This window comes from Sarcophilus harrisii, chromosome 3, assembly GCF_902635505.1.
Source record: "Sarcophilus harrisii chromosome 3, mSarHar1.11, whole genome shotgun sequence".
NCBI lineage: Eukaryota > Metazoa > Chordata > Mammalia > Dasyuromorphia > Dasyuridae > Sarcophilus > Sarcophilus harrisii.
In genome coordinates, this window is record NC_045428.1 from 307,727,297 (window position 1) to 307,742,517 (window position 15,221).

The 15,221-nt window shown below is 33.1% G+C and overlaps 1 non-coding gene across 1 annotated transcript; it reads right to left on the minus strand.

Annotated features, from left to right (window-relative positions):
• Nucleotides 1-14,703: 14,703 nt before the first annotated feature.
• Nucleotides 14,704-14,830, minus strand: LOC111719708. The gene has a single exon (XR_002769712.1). It is a non-coding gene; the product is annotated as a U6atac minor spliceosomal RNA (small nuclear RNA).
• Between the last annotated feature and the right edge of the window lie 391 nt (nt 14,831-15,221).

Below are 15,221 nucleotides of genomic sequence, written 5' to 3' on the forward strand. Positions count from 1 at the left end.
CAAAATTACATGCCACAGCTTGTTTAGACATTCCCCAATTGATGGACATCTCTTCAATTTCCAATTCTTTATCATCACAGAAAGAGTTGCTAATATTTTTGTATAAAGAGATCTTCCTCGCCCCCCTTTTCTTCGATTGCTTTGTGATAATAGAGGTATTGCTAGGTCAAAAGGTATGTAGTTTTATAGTCTTTGGGGCATAGTTCCAAATTGTTCTCTAGAATACTTAGACTAATTCATAATTCCACCAACAGTGTCACCCTTCTTCTAGAAGAGATTGAGACTGAGAGATTAAAACAGCACATTTAGGCAAATTTAATATAGGTTGCAGGACAATACTTGAGGTACTCATTAATGATAATAATGATCATAACTTGAAAAAAGGTTTACAGAAGAGTGTTCTAAGCATGTACTTTTGGGCATGTGCTATGAGTACATCCTTCTCAATAACTTGATGAATGAAGACTTTGTGCAGAAGCTTTTGTGCAGAAGATACTAAGGTAAAAATGACAGCTAACATATTGGATGTCTAAGTCAGTATGTTCAACAGTCTCAATGGGTAAGAAAAATGGAACAAATCTAATAAGATAAAATTTAATAGAAATGAAAGTTTTACTTCACTTGGATTCAAAAACTCTGCTTCATAAGTATATTATGGGAAAGCACCACTATACAGTAAATTTTGTGGAAAAGGCTTGCAGATTTTAGAGGATAACAAAGTTATTATGGGTCCACAGTGTGACATAGTAAACAGAAATGGTAATGTAATCCAAAGCAGCATTAAGAAAGATATAATGCCCAGAATTAGGAAGATATTATTTATGTTCCTCTTTCAAATCTACTTCTTACTTTCTGGATTTCATCACCATACCTCAGTTGTCTTCTCACCCTGAAAGTCCCTTCTTCCCTAGTGACATTCTCACAGGGAACAATCTCTCTACTGTACCCTTTTTTCCATTTATAAGAATCTCAATTTTAAATGACTTACTCCAGGTCTCCTTCATTCTTCTCCCAACTCTGCATCTTTTACTCTCCCACCCACCCATTTATTTTCTCCTATTAAAATATTAGCTCCCTGAGTTCAGGGGATATCTTTATTTTTGCTTGCATTTGTATCCCCAGGACTTAACATGGTGCCTAGAATGTAGAAGAGTTTCACAAATATTTGTTGATTTGACTTGATTTATATTATTTGCTGTGCTAATAATACCATTTCTGAATAGTTGTATTTAATTCTTGACATCATCCTAAATATCATATTTATAGTGGCATATTTTGGTCAAAGGAAATTCATAATTTAATAACTTTCTGTGTATAATTTCAAATTACTTTCCAGAATAATTGTACCCTTTCATATCCCTTGTTTGCTCATGACATTTTCTTCTATCCATAGATCTGATAGATGATATTTTCTTCCATGTTTCTCTAATGTGTTTATGATGTGACTTTTTATATCTAGCTTAAGTATTCATTTAGAGTTTACCTTGTTATAAGGTTAGAGATCTTGGTCTAAATCAAATTTCTTCTATATTACTATCCAATCTTCCCAAGCAGTTTTTATCAAATAGTGAATCCTTATCCCAGAAGCTGGGTTTTTGTTTTTATTGAATACCAGGGTAGTAGATACATTTGTTTCTATATATTGTACCCCTGATATGTTTCACTGGTGACAATCTTTATAACCCGTACCAAATTGCCTTAATAATTACTGCTATTTAGCATATCTTGCATTGGGACATTGCTAAGCCCCTTTCATTCATTTCCCATACTTTCCTATTTTTTCTCTGAAATTTTTGTCCTTTTATATCACTATGTGAATATCATTGTTGTTTCTTCTAGTTCTAGAAAATCATTCTTTAGTAAATTGGTTAGCATGTGAATGAAATTAAACAGTATTTTCATTTTTTATATTGACTCATTCTATCCATGGACAATTAATATTTTTCCAATATATATAGGTTTGTTTATTTCTGTAAATTGTAAACTGTGATTAGTAGTTGCATTTATATAGGTCTTAACTGTATCTTGGCAGATAGATGCTCATTTTATATATTCTATAACTATTTAAAATGAAATGTCTTTTTCTTTCTCTTTTTTGCTGGATTTTATTGGTAAAATACAGAAATGTCAATGATTTGTATGGATTTCTTTTTCTATCTTGCAAATTTGCTAAGACTATTAAATGTTTCAACTAATTTTTGTTAGTTCGTAATTTAGGGTTCTTTAAATACATTATGATACCATCTGCAAAAAGGTGAACATTTTGCTTCTTCTTGAGTTATGTTCATTATCTGTCATTTTTTTCTTGCCTTATTGCTGTAGCTAGCATTACAAGTACTATGTCAAATAGAAGTGTTGACAATGGATATCATGCTTCATCTCCAGTTTTATTGGAGAGAATTCTAGTTTATCTCTGCTACTTTTAAAATTAGAAAGGGAAAAAAATAAGCACTAATAAAGTACTTACTTTGTGCCAGAAATTTAATAATTATATTTTATTATTCATTATTTTATTTATAGTTATTAATTTATTATATTACCTGTAATTATTATTTTAAGGGAAAATCTATTCTTGTGGTTTCTAGTTTTGTTTTATTTTTTCAAAAGATAAGTGTCAAAAATAAGTTTTTCCACACCTAGTGATATAGTCTTTTGATTTTTATTGATTTTGTAATTATGTTTATAATTTTCTTACTATTAAACCAATCCTGAATTCTTCATATAAATCCAACCTGGCTTGGCTATAGGGTATACGCTAGTATATATCTTTGTTTTGTCCTCATTATTAATATTTTATTTAAAATTTTTCATCAATGTTTCATTAACAATATTAGTTTACAGTTTTCTCTTTCTTACTCTTCCTAATTTATGTATCACATCTGGATAATAGAGTTTATGTGTAAAAATGAAACTAATTGTTCCAGTCCAAATCCTTAAAGATGTATTCCAGAATGTGACTCTTTCTTTGAAATTGATTTGCTGAAATTTTGCATTTTTTATTCAGTTAATTTGGATATTTTATAATTTATAAAGCATAATTTGTTTCATGTAAGTTGAGTTTCATTAGCATATAGTACAAAATAATTTTAGTAATGTTTATTTTCTCTGCATTTATTGTGAATTCTCCATTTTTATTTTTGATATTAATAATTTGGTTTTCTTTCTTTTCAATCAAATTAGTTAATGATTTAGCTTCAATTTAGTTGATTTCTTTTTTCTATTTTAGTGTTTAATTATTTTTAAAATGGTTTTTGGGTGTTTTATAATTGTATTCTTAATCAATTGAACTATTCTTTCTCTTTTTTGTTAATAAATGTTTATTGATATAAATTTATCCTTAAGATCTGCTTTGGGCACATCCAACAGTTTTTGTTATGATGTGTCATTGTTATCACTATACTGAATGAAATTCTCTGTTATTTCTGTCATTCATTTGTTAACCCACCACTTATTTAGGATTAAGTTATTTAATTTTTTGGTTTATTTTGAATATTTGAAAGTCCTCTATTTCATATTTTTCTCCCTATGGGATTATAATCAAATTTTCTAGGTTAATTGTTTTTGGTTATAGACGCTTATCTGTTGCTTTTAATAGCATCTCATTAATGTTTTCTGCTCTATAGTGTTACTAAATCTTAGGTAATCCTGATCATGATTCCTTCATACTTGAATTCTTTCTCCCTGGCAACTTACAATATTTTTTCTTCTACTTGGCATCTCTAGATTTTGACAATAATATTCCTGGGAATTTTCATTTGGAGGTTTCTTCAGGAGGTAATTGGTGGATTCTTTTAATTTTTATAATTCACTCTTATTCTACTGTATTCCAATACTATAGTAAGACTTCTGTCCTAAAAAGATAAAAGAAATAGGAACAGATCCTTCCAAAAGACAATAAATATTTACAGCAACTCTTTGTGCTGACAAACCAAACTAGAAACTGAAGGGATGACTATCAATTGAGCAATGGCTTAATAAGTTGTTGAGTATTATTATGCTGTAAGAAATGAGAAAATGGATGGTTTTAAATAAACATGGAAAAAGATGTAAGGAATGATGTAAAGTGAAATAAGAGAACTAAGAGAATAATTATACAATAAAATCAATATTATAAAATCATTTAATGTTGAAGAGTTTTATAGAATAAGAAATAAAATAAGCAGAACCAAAAGAACAATTGATATAACAACAATACTGTAAAGATAATTTTAGAAATTTTATGAATGATGATCAATAAAATGGTCATCTGTTATTTCAGAGAAATGGTTATGAAATATATAACCCATCTCCTGATAGATAATGAATTTAGAGTGCAAAAATAAGACATATTATATATAGTATGTGTTTATATACATATATACTACACATACATGTATATGTATTGATATAATACAAACATACATACATGTGCATATATTTGTTTATAGTGAATGAGAATTTGTTTTGCTTGACTGGATATTTCTTACAAGAAATTTGTTTTTTATTTTCTCTTATTTTTAATCAGGTCAAGGTGGGAGGGAGAGAATATTGGTTGCTGTTAACTTTTTTAAAAAAATTAGAGAGGTTGCATTGGAGTACAAAGGAGGTGGAATATTGCATGCACTTTCAGATGAGGTCACTGGATTGTTAATATTGCTTAACTGTTTTACTTTTTACAAGACATTTTTAATGGAATGGCGGCAATCTGAAAATGCTTATTGTAAAGGGCTTTAGCTTGAGTTGATGCACTGAGGTCCCAAGCACATGAAGCTAAATAGTAATTGGACCATACTCTATTAATATATATGCTTGGAGAAAGAATGGCCCCGCCCACTCTTTGTGTAAGTCCTGATGTGTTGTATACGAAATGACGATTTTGGTGGGTGGAGGCAGAGGGGCGGAGAGAAGCGGAGAGAGACTGCATGGCTGGATTCTGGTCTGGCTGGCTTCTTGATGCAGTTGCTCACATTGCTAATCCCTCTGATCCCCTTTCACCTCTGATCCTTCTTCACCTCTACTGAGAATAAAGATTGAAGATTTTCCCTTAACCTGAATTCCTGACTCCAGATGATTTTAAAATACGTGGTCATCACAACTTATAACATAAAAATAAATCGTGTCAATAAAACGTTTAAAAACAGAGGCACATTTGTAAATAGGATCATATACCAAAGAGGACAATTTAAATGTCAAGAGGATTGTCAGTCTTGCTGTGCTACTTCATCATCATCATCGTTATCATCATCATCATCATCATCACCATCATCACCATAACTAAGAGAGACAGAGTAGCCTCAGAGCTAGGAAGACATAGGTTCAATGTTTCTGATACATATTGACTGTGTGACTCTGGGCAATTCATTCAACTTCTCAGTGCATTAGACAACTCAATAAGATGATAAGTTGGAAACTTAAACAAAATTACTTGTTTGACTATAAGTCGATCACTCCATCAAGCACTCCATCCACTTAATCATACTACTTTAATTAGCTCAGGAAATCTATTGATATATTACCCTAAATTGTCATATTGACGTTTGCAGTAAATGTCAAATTCTACCATTTTGACTAGGATCAACAGATTATTTCCAAAAGTTATCATATTGAGGTCAATTGAAAGAATTGTGATTAATAATTTTAAGAAGAGAATAGGAAATACATAATTCTGTCTAATATAAAAGAGATTAAGTGAGATCAAAGAATTTAGAAAAGTTTTTTTTTATTATCATCTATTCCAATCCCATTATTTTACAAAGGAAGATGACACAATTTAGAAAAGTGAATTACATACAAATAATAAGCAACAAAGTCAGAATTTGAACCTCAGGCTTCTTACTACAATCCAACACCCTTGTTACTTACCCCATGTTTACTGATCCAGAATACGGAACTAAGAGTCATGAATAGAAGGTTCAAAGAAATTGATTTAGATTTGGTACAAGTGTTGCCATTATCTGGTGTTACCCTTTTTGAGTGAGTCCACTGAAATCTGAGAGATGCTGAGAAAAGTTGAGATGTCTCTTTTCTAATGTTATTCTAATTCTGGTGTCTTCTCTCCATTGTTAAAGTACAAGTAATTAATGTAACATTATAAATAATCAATAACACATAAATAATATTAATTCATATTCCAGGGTCACATATCAATTGGAAAAAGGAACAAAGTCTCTCCCCTTCACCATTGTCTCTGTTTTGCTCATCAGAAGATGCTCAGGTAAGAGGAGTAAGATCAAGGGAACAAGAAAAACAAAAACAAAAAACAGAGTCTGGTCAACTGGTGCCTTTTGAAAGTGTCCTCAGTTCTGGTTAAACAGCCAATATTTTTATTAAAAGCTGCTCTACATCATATCACTTGCAGACAGAAGTCAATACAGAATGTCTGCATATGTTCTTGCATCAGTCAAATACTCAGCACTTGCTCATAAGAGCAAGATCTCCATTACACACAATAAAACTTTCTAACAAGACTGTGTAAAAATAAAATGATTTTGCTTAGGAAGTAGTAGTTCCCCTCAACTGGAAGTCCTTAAACTCAGGTTTCTCAAAGATTTTATAAAAGGGATTTCTGTTTAGGTATCAGTTAGACTAATTAACCTCCCTAATTCCTTCCCATTCCAAGACTGGGTGTTTCTGTAAGGAGGAATAGTCATCCATTATCATTCTTTTGATCAAGAAAGTAATATGATTTATGCACACCTGCATTTTTGATTTCCTTCACAAGCTAATTGTACAATATTTCAGAGTATGATTCTTTTTGTACAGCAAAATAACGTTTTGGTCATGTATACTTATTGTGTATCTAATTTATATTTTAATATATTTAACATCTACTGGTCATCCTGCCATCTAGGGGAGGGGGGGGGTAAGAGGTGAAAAATTGGAACAAGAGGTTTGGCAATTGTTAATGCTGTAAAGTTACCCATGCATATATCCTGTAAATAAAAGGCTATTAAATTAAAAAAAAAAAAGAAAGTAATATGTAAGATAAAAAAGAAACCCTCCCTCTTTCATTCAAGTTTACCACAACTCAGGAAAAAAAAAAAATATATATATATATATACAGACTGAATATATATTTTACAAAACATTTAGAGATATCAGAATGACTAATGGTGTATTCTTAGCTGAGTAATAAAATACAATAATACAATATATATTGATATAGTAAATGTCAAGTTTAATCATTTTAACTATGATTATTATATTGTTCCTGAAACTTATTATATAACCTGTACTATTGTAACAGAGAAAGAGGCATGCCTCAATTTAGAAAATCACCACAAATCACATTTATATAGAATTATATCCTCTACAACACAGCTAAAAGGCATAGTAGATAGAGCACCAGGGCTCAAAGTCATGAAGACTCATTTTCCTGAGTTCAAATCTATCTTCATACCCTTACTAGATGTATGACCCTGGGCAAGCCCTTGTATCCTATTTCTCTCAGTTTTCCTCATCCGCAAAATGGGCTGAAGAAGAAAATGGCAGACCACTCTAGTATCTTTGCCAAGAAAACCCTAAATAGTGTCACAAAGAGTCAGACAGGACTAAAATGATTAAACAACAAAAATAGTTTACAAAAAGCTGTCTTCATAAGCATTCTGTGAGACAGGGAGTGCAATAGGAATCTCTATTTTGCAAATAAGAAAACTGAGATTCAGAACAGTTACATGATATACCCAAGACCACAGAGTGGCAGACTGAGACTTGAGATATGTTCTGATTCTAAGTACTGGGCTCTTTTTTATCAGAGTTTACCACTGATGCACACAGAGAATTCAGAGCATACCTACACTTAAACAACACATGGACATTGCAGGAAAACAGTCCCCCAGACTTACAACCTGGGTATCAATTATCCTGAGCTAATCATGTCATCCTCCTACTCAATAAACTCCAGTTTATCCTAGCACCTGGTATTCAAAGGTCTTTGTTACTCTCCACACCACCCTACTCCCATCCTTGAGAGTTTTCTCATTTCTTATCTGGCTTATTGCTTTGGGGTTTCTCTGACTTTTCTACTATGACTATAAGACAGGTTCCTTCCCTAGCTGTTTTACTCTGCTTTTCAGCTTCCTTTTGTGTATTGTGTATGTATTTTCTTCTGTATCTGTGGTCCCCATACATACCACCCCCAGATTAGATTATATCTTCTTGATTTAGGAACTCTTTCTTCCCCTCCTCTTCCATCACCTCCCAACCCTTTGTCATTTCTCCTTTCCCTTCCTTTGTATTTGTATTCCCAGTGTTTAATACAGTACTTGGTACACAGTAGGGAAGATAAGTCAGCCAGTCAATAATCCTTTATTGACCTTAATTAAAAAAAATAAAACGTTAACAAATATTAATTCAATACCTACTGGGTTTTGGTACTATGGTAAATACTAGGGCTACAAAGTCAAAAATGTGATTGTCTCTAATTTCAAGGAGCTCACTTTTCTAATTTTCAAAACATATGTATAGATAGTTTTCAACATTCACCCTTGCAAAACCTTGTGTTTCAAATTTTTTTCTCTCTCCTTTTGCCCCACTCTCTCCTCCTTAAGAATATGTTGTGCAATTCTTCTCTACATATTTCCACAATTATCATGGTGCACACACACAAAAAAAATCAGATCAAAAAGGAAAAAATAAGAAAGAAAAAAAAATAGCAGTAGAAATACTATGTTATGATCCACACTCAGTTCCCACAGTCCTCTCTCTGGATGCAGATGGCTTTCTCCATCACAAGACCATTGGAACTGCCTGAATCACCTCTCTATTATCAAGAGCCACGTTCATCAGAATTTATCATAGTATAATACTGATTTGCCGTGTACAATGATCTCCTGGGTTCTACTCACTTCACTTAGCATCAGTTTATATGTCTCTGATTATTTCTTATAGAGCAATAATATTCATGTACTATAATTTATTCAGCCATTCCCAACTAAGAAATCCATCCACTCGGTTTCTAGTTTCTAACCACTATAAAAAGGGCTGCTACAGACATTTTTGCACATGTGGGTTCTTTTCATTTTTTATGATCTCTTTGGGATACAGACACAGTAGAGACACTGCTGGATCAAAGGGTACAGCTTGATAGTCCTTTGGGCATAGTTCCAAATTGCTCAAGGAGCTCACTTTCTACTAACATGACCACAGATTAATAACTATGAAAAGATACAGAATATAGACTCTGGGGAGGAGAGATAAAGAAGACATTACCAATTGGAGAATGAGGATAGTCTTTATGTGGAAGGTAGCAATATTACAGAGATATTACAAGGTGAAGGTGAACAGAGTACATATGTATTTCAGGGATGAGGATGAGGGGACAGATAATCTGGGCAAAGAACTGGAGATAAGATATGGAATATTGATGAGCTATTTGGCTCAAACACAAAGTGAATAATGTATGATTGGATGGAATATTATTGTATTATCATAAGAAATGATGAAAGAGAATGATTTCTGAAAAACCTTGAAAGACTTCTAAGAATTAAAACAAGATGAAATAAGAAGAGCCACTAGAACATTGTATTTAGTGACAGCAATATTGTAACCATAATCAACTGTGAAATATTTGACAACTCTGATCAATACAATGATGCACAATAATTCCAAAGCACTCATGATAAATATGTTTTCCATCTTCAGATTTTAATGGACTAAGAGTACAGATTAAAGCATATTTTTTCTTGCTTTTTAAAAATCATATGTCTTATGTTGAAATATGGTCCATATGACTCTATGTGTATAATGGGCATCATATTTCATGCCTTCTCAAAGGGTGGGGAAGGAGTGTAGGAAAAGAGAGAATTTGGAACTGAAAAAGTTTTTTGACAATAATTTTAATAAAAATTTACAATCTAATAAAAGAATGTAGCAAGCATATACAATAATATAATAATTTAATTAATTTATTTATATTTTAATTAATTAATTATATAATAATAATAAAATTTCCATTAATTTTTAAAAAATAAAGTGAATACTGTTTTCAGTGATCATGGCACAGAATCCAAAGCCCAAACCTCTTTGACCAACTTCAGAGATAGAATTCAGGGACCTCTGCCTGGCCTTTATAATTTACTTACCATAACCCAACCCAGACTATGTCCAAGGAACTGTCCTCACATACCTTTCCTATCTCACTGCCTCTCAACATACAATCGTCTCTGAGAATCTGAACTTTGGCTCCTTCCTTCCTCATCTAATCCCACTCTGCATGCATTCAATTGATCCACACACTGTCTCACATTTTCTGTCTCACATACTTTGTGTTCCATGCTCAGACAGGAATATACCCATGGGTCTGATCTTACTACCACACCAAATCACACTATATCGCCAGCTTCAAGAAAAGGTGTGTTTTGCTTTTTTTTTTTTTTTTTTTTTCTTTTCACAAGCTCAGGAAGTAGAAGTGATTATTGATTGCAGATAGCTTTATGAACACTGCATCTACCTTACACAGCTATCTGAATATCCCTGGGATTCTGACTTTTAATACTAGCTTCCTCAAATCAAAGTTAGATTACAATTTATTGGGTATTCTTGTTCAGATATTAACTGGATTAGATAGCCTCTAAAATCCTTTCCAGTTCTGAGATTTTGTAACTTTATGACTCATAGATATATAAACACAAGGGTATCATATAATAAAGGGAGCTTTACAGATCACTTATTCTAATTTTTTTTTTTTTACCTGACTGAACTATTTGGGAATTCCTTTGAATGTTCCCAGTTCCCAGACTTTTTCTTCCCTCTTCCTCTTTCCCATTTTTGGCTTCCTTTTGTGTAAGGTACATTGAAAGGTCTATGAAGTCAGGGACTATCTTAAATTTTTTTTTTTAATTTGTATCACCAGTGTTTAATAATGTCTGGCAGACATTAGCCATGTAATAAATATTTCTTGACTGTTTTATTTTATGGAATCAGATATACAGAGACAATATTATACTTTTAAGAGCCCTTAGAACTCTTATAGTCTAATCCCTTGTTTTGCAAATTAAAAAAATAGAGATTCAGGGGCAGCTATGTGGTGCAGTGGATAAAGCACCAGCCCTGAAGTCAGGAGGACCTAAATTCAATTTTGGTCTCAGATATTTAATTCTTCCTAGCTGTGTGACCCTGGGAAAGTCACTTAATCCCAATTGCCTAAACAAAGAGAGAGAGAGAGAGAGAGAGAGAGAGAGAGAGAGAGAGAGAGAGAGAGAGATTCATTTGCTCAGAGTCAAAAAGTCAAGTGTGACAGACCTAAAATTAAAGACCAGGCATATCATTCCTTAATTTTTTCTATTGTAAGTAACCAATGAGAATTTTGCCATTTGATGTAGAGACATAAAAAGTTTAACTGTTCCTTAATTTAAAACAACAAAATCCTAGCAATTGTAAGGAGCTTCGTTAAGTTATGTAATTCATGCCCCCCAGCTCAGAGGAGGATAAAAAAAATCTAATCCTTTCAAAGTAGTCTGGGAAATTCTTGTGTGAGGCGCTTGGATAAAGAGCTTTGCAGAGTGTAATAGATGCAATCAATCAATTTGGAGATTAATCAAAAAGTGTTTCTTGACTTTCTGTTATGTCCTATCTATTAGGGCCTGGAAATACAAAGGCAAAAATGAAATAATACCTGCCTCCAAAGAGCTTACTTCTATTGGAAAAAACCACAGGGACATATAGCAAATAAAGAAATGGAGAAATAGAACAAATCATGAATAATTGGTATTATGACAGCTGAGTTCAACCATATTAATAAAATGCATCAAATTATTTTGAAAGACAATATCCATTTTTTTAGGATTTACTTGGTAATACTTTTACCCAATGTAATAAAGAAGAAAATTGACAGGTACCCCCTGGTCTCTCATGATTAAATTACAATCCCATGGAATGTAAGAGAAGAGACCTTAATGATGAAATAAATTGATTCCTTTAATTTACAAATGAGTAAGAAATAGAAGAGATAGGATTTCAGTCTTCATTCTCTGATTCGAGGCCTAGTGTTCTTTCTACTAAACATGCCATCTCTCACACAAGTTTTCTTTTTCCAAGTTCACTGTTTTATTGATGCCTCAAGTTGTGAGGTATTAGGTTAATGTGAACGATTAAGCCTCCTCAGAAAAAAATTTGAATCTTAGTGTTTCAACAAATGGAAGTAAAAATTGGGGCAGAGGAGACTAAATCTCATGCCTGAATGGATAAATTAACTATTGATTCTAAAACACCAGCTTATTCAAGAATCAGACATCCCCTTCCTGATCGAGGAGGAGAGGGATGGGAAGGATAAGGGGATGACCAGACCTTAAGCAGGATAACTGCTTACACTAACACTGGGAATTGACCAAAATGCAATTTAGACTTTTCTCAGCCCCTATCTCCTCCCCAAGAAGTACATGTCTTTCATTGGCTAAGACTTTGTCTCTTAACACAGAGCTATTTGTTAGGGTCCAATCCCTGAGATTTTCCCTTATAGCATTATTGGGAGCAACTTTAGAGGCTAGCTGGATCAACATACACCCAAATCCTCCACACCCTCCTCCGTTTTACAGATGGGCAAAAACCAAGGATTCTAAGTGACCTGTGTGATAGGTCATTATGAGAGGGAGAAAGAGACAGAGGAGAGAGAGAGAGAGAGACAGAGACAGAGACAGAGACAGAGAGAGTGTGTAAATGACAGAGATGGGAACTGAAACCTGGAGTTTATGACTTCAAAGTCAGTGCTCTTTCCATTGCCCCACACTACCTCATGTTTCTTAACTAGGATTAATCTAAACTCTTTAAGTCTCTTTTTTTTATTATTATTTCTTTTATTATTCCATCAGTGAGTGGAATTGTGAAATAAGTCCATTGTGGGGGGAGGGACAGAAAAAAAAAAGGAAGAAAAAAGATTAGCTGACCTATACAACAAAGTAACCAAAACCCTGAATAAGTTGAAAGCTTGTCCTTAAGAAATCAATATTAAATCATTCTTTTCTTCTCCCCATTAAGTATAACATTTTACTACCTCCTGTGAGGTAGTAAATATTTCCTATGTGATCTTCTAGTTTCAAAACTTCATGTCTGTGAAAACACTGGAAGCTGAGGCACCTCTAAGGAAGCGGTTACAGTAGACAAGGCAAAAGTGATGAGACCATGAATTTGGCTGAGGAAGCGGAGTAATCTACACTGTGCAATATCAAAATAACAAGTCATTTCAGTCAAATCCATTTTTTAAAAAAGGCATTTTACTCAAGTAATTCAGTGTTGAACATTAGATGAAACAACCTGAGCTGGTCTATGGGATTTTTGACTGAACTATCTCAATTTAATTATGACTCTAAAGCTAAATGACTGATTTTTTTTAAAAAAAACTTAATTAATCATAGTATTCAAGCAAATGTTATTCTTCAAAATTATCATTTTAAGAAACTATAAATTTATTTTAATTCTTCAATCATTGATCAAAAACATTTTTAATTCATTTATTGAAACTGTATTCAGAGTCAGTTTATGAAGCCCATAAAAAATAATAACCTCATTGCATTGTTATATATGGCTATCCTCCTAATTGATGCTCTTGTCACTTCTTCCCTGGACTACCACAATAGTCTTTGCCTGGGTGTTCCAGCTTTAAAATTCTCTGCTCTCCAATCCATTTTCCACACAGCTACCAAAATGACCTTCCTAATACACAGGTCAAATCATGCCATATCCTGCTCAATAAGTATCAATCATTCCTTCTTGATACAAGGGTAAAATAAAAACTCCCCAGATTAGCATCTAAGACCTTCACAATCCTATCCAGCCTTCTTTCCAGACTTATTAAATAAAATAATTGTAATAATAATAATAGTAGTATTTATATATGTGACAGACACTATGCTAAGTAAGCACTTTACAAATATTATTTGATCTTCACAAAACTCTAGGAGATAGGTGCTATTATCATTCCTATTTTCAGTTGAGGAAACCAATACAAACAGATTAAGTGATTTGGCCAATACCACATTTGAACTCAGGCCTTCCTACATCTAGCTCCAGTACTCTAACCACTGTACACCCAGCCTGTATCTTTCCCTTTTATGCATTCTACATTTCAGGCCAATTAGCCTACATGCTGTTCCCTTTACTAGACATTCTATCACCTGTCTCTTTTCTTAAAATACACTCCTTTTTCACTTTCACCCCTCAGATCCTTAGCTCTTTTCGTGGTTCAATTCAGACACTACATTCTATAGGAAGTTAATATTTTCTATCTCTACTATCACCAAGCAAATTACCTGGCACAAACTGGGTGCTCAATATTGGCTTGTTAAACATTTAATTTAACATTTTTTTAATTTAACATTTAATTTAATTTTACCTCTCTCATTAAATGTTGCATCCTCCACTCCAATGAATGTAACGTCCTTGAGGGTAGGCACTAAATAAGTGCTTTTGAGTTGGGTTTCATTTGCAGTCATTTCTATTCATCAATGGGTAAAAAGAAGAAAAAAAAAAACTTGGCAAAAACTCACAATCTTAGACTAGACCCATAGAATATTAGAAGAAGAAAGGACTCATAAATTGGTGCAATATGCCTTGAATACTCAAAACTAAGAATTATGTAACATAAATGTCTCATATATTGCTTATTTGAATTTGCTCATTATTTCTACTTCTCGATTCAAATTTCATTTTCAATTATTTCCATTTGGTTTTTAGTAAGCAAAAACTTGTTTGTATTCTATCCTACTGGCATTTATTCAACTATTTCCTTTGCCAGCCTCATGGTTAGATGCCACAAAATAGGTAGCAATGCTTAATCATATATGTGTTGTAAAGGCCACTAGGACCCCTTCCATCCTTATCAATAGGAGTGCTAATCTTCTCTCCTTTTACTGAATATAAATAGCAGTCATTTCTGCTTTTGCCAGAACCCCTGAGGATCTTACCCTCCAGATTTATTGATTGATTGATTTAGATTTTTTTTTTTTGCATTAGGTGAAAAAGGAGAAACTTTGCCTCAATTGCTACCTAGCCTTAATCACTTAATGGGCACAGCCTCAGTCAAACCGAGACCTTGGAAAGACCTTAACTTAAAAAGTCCACGGTCTCCCCTTGCATCCAGAGCGGCTCCAGTCTCCTGATCTATATCTGGCCACTAGACCCAGATGGCTCTGGAGGGGAGAGTGAGGTGGGAGATCTTGCCCAGCCTCCCTCACTTAAATCCAATTCATTTCCTTATCATTGCATCTCCTTCCTGATGTCAAGGTCCTCTTTGAGAACAAAGGACAAAC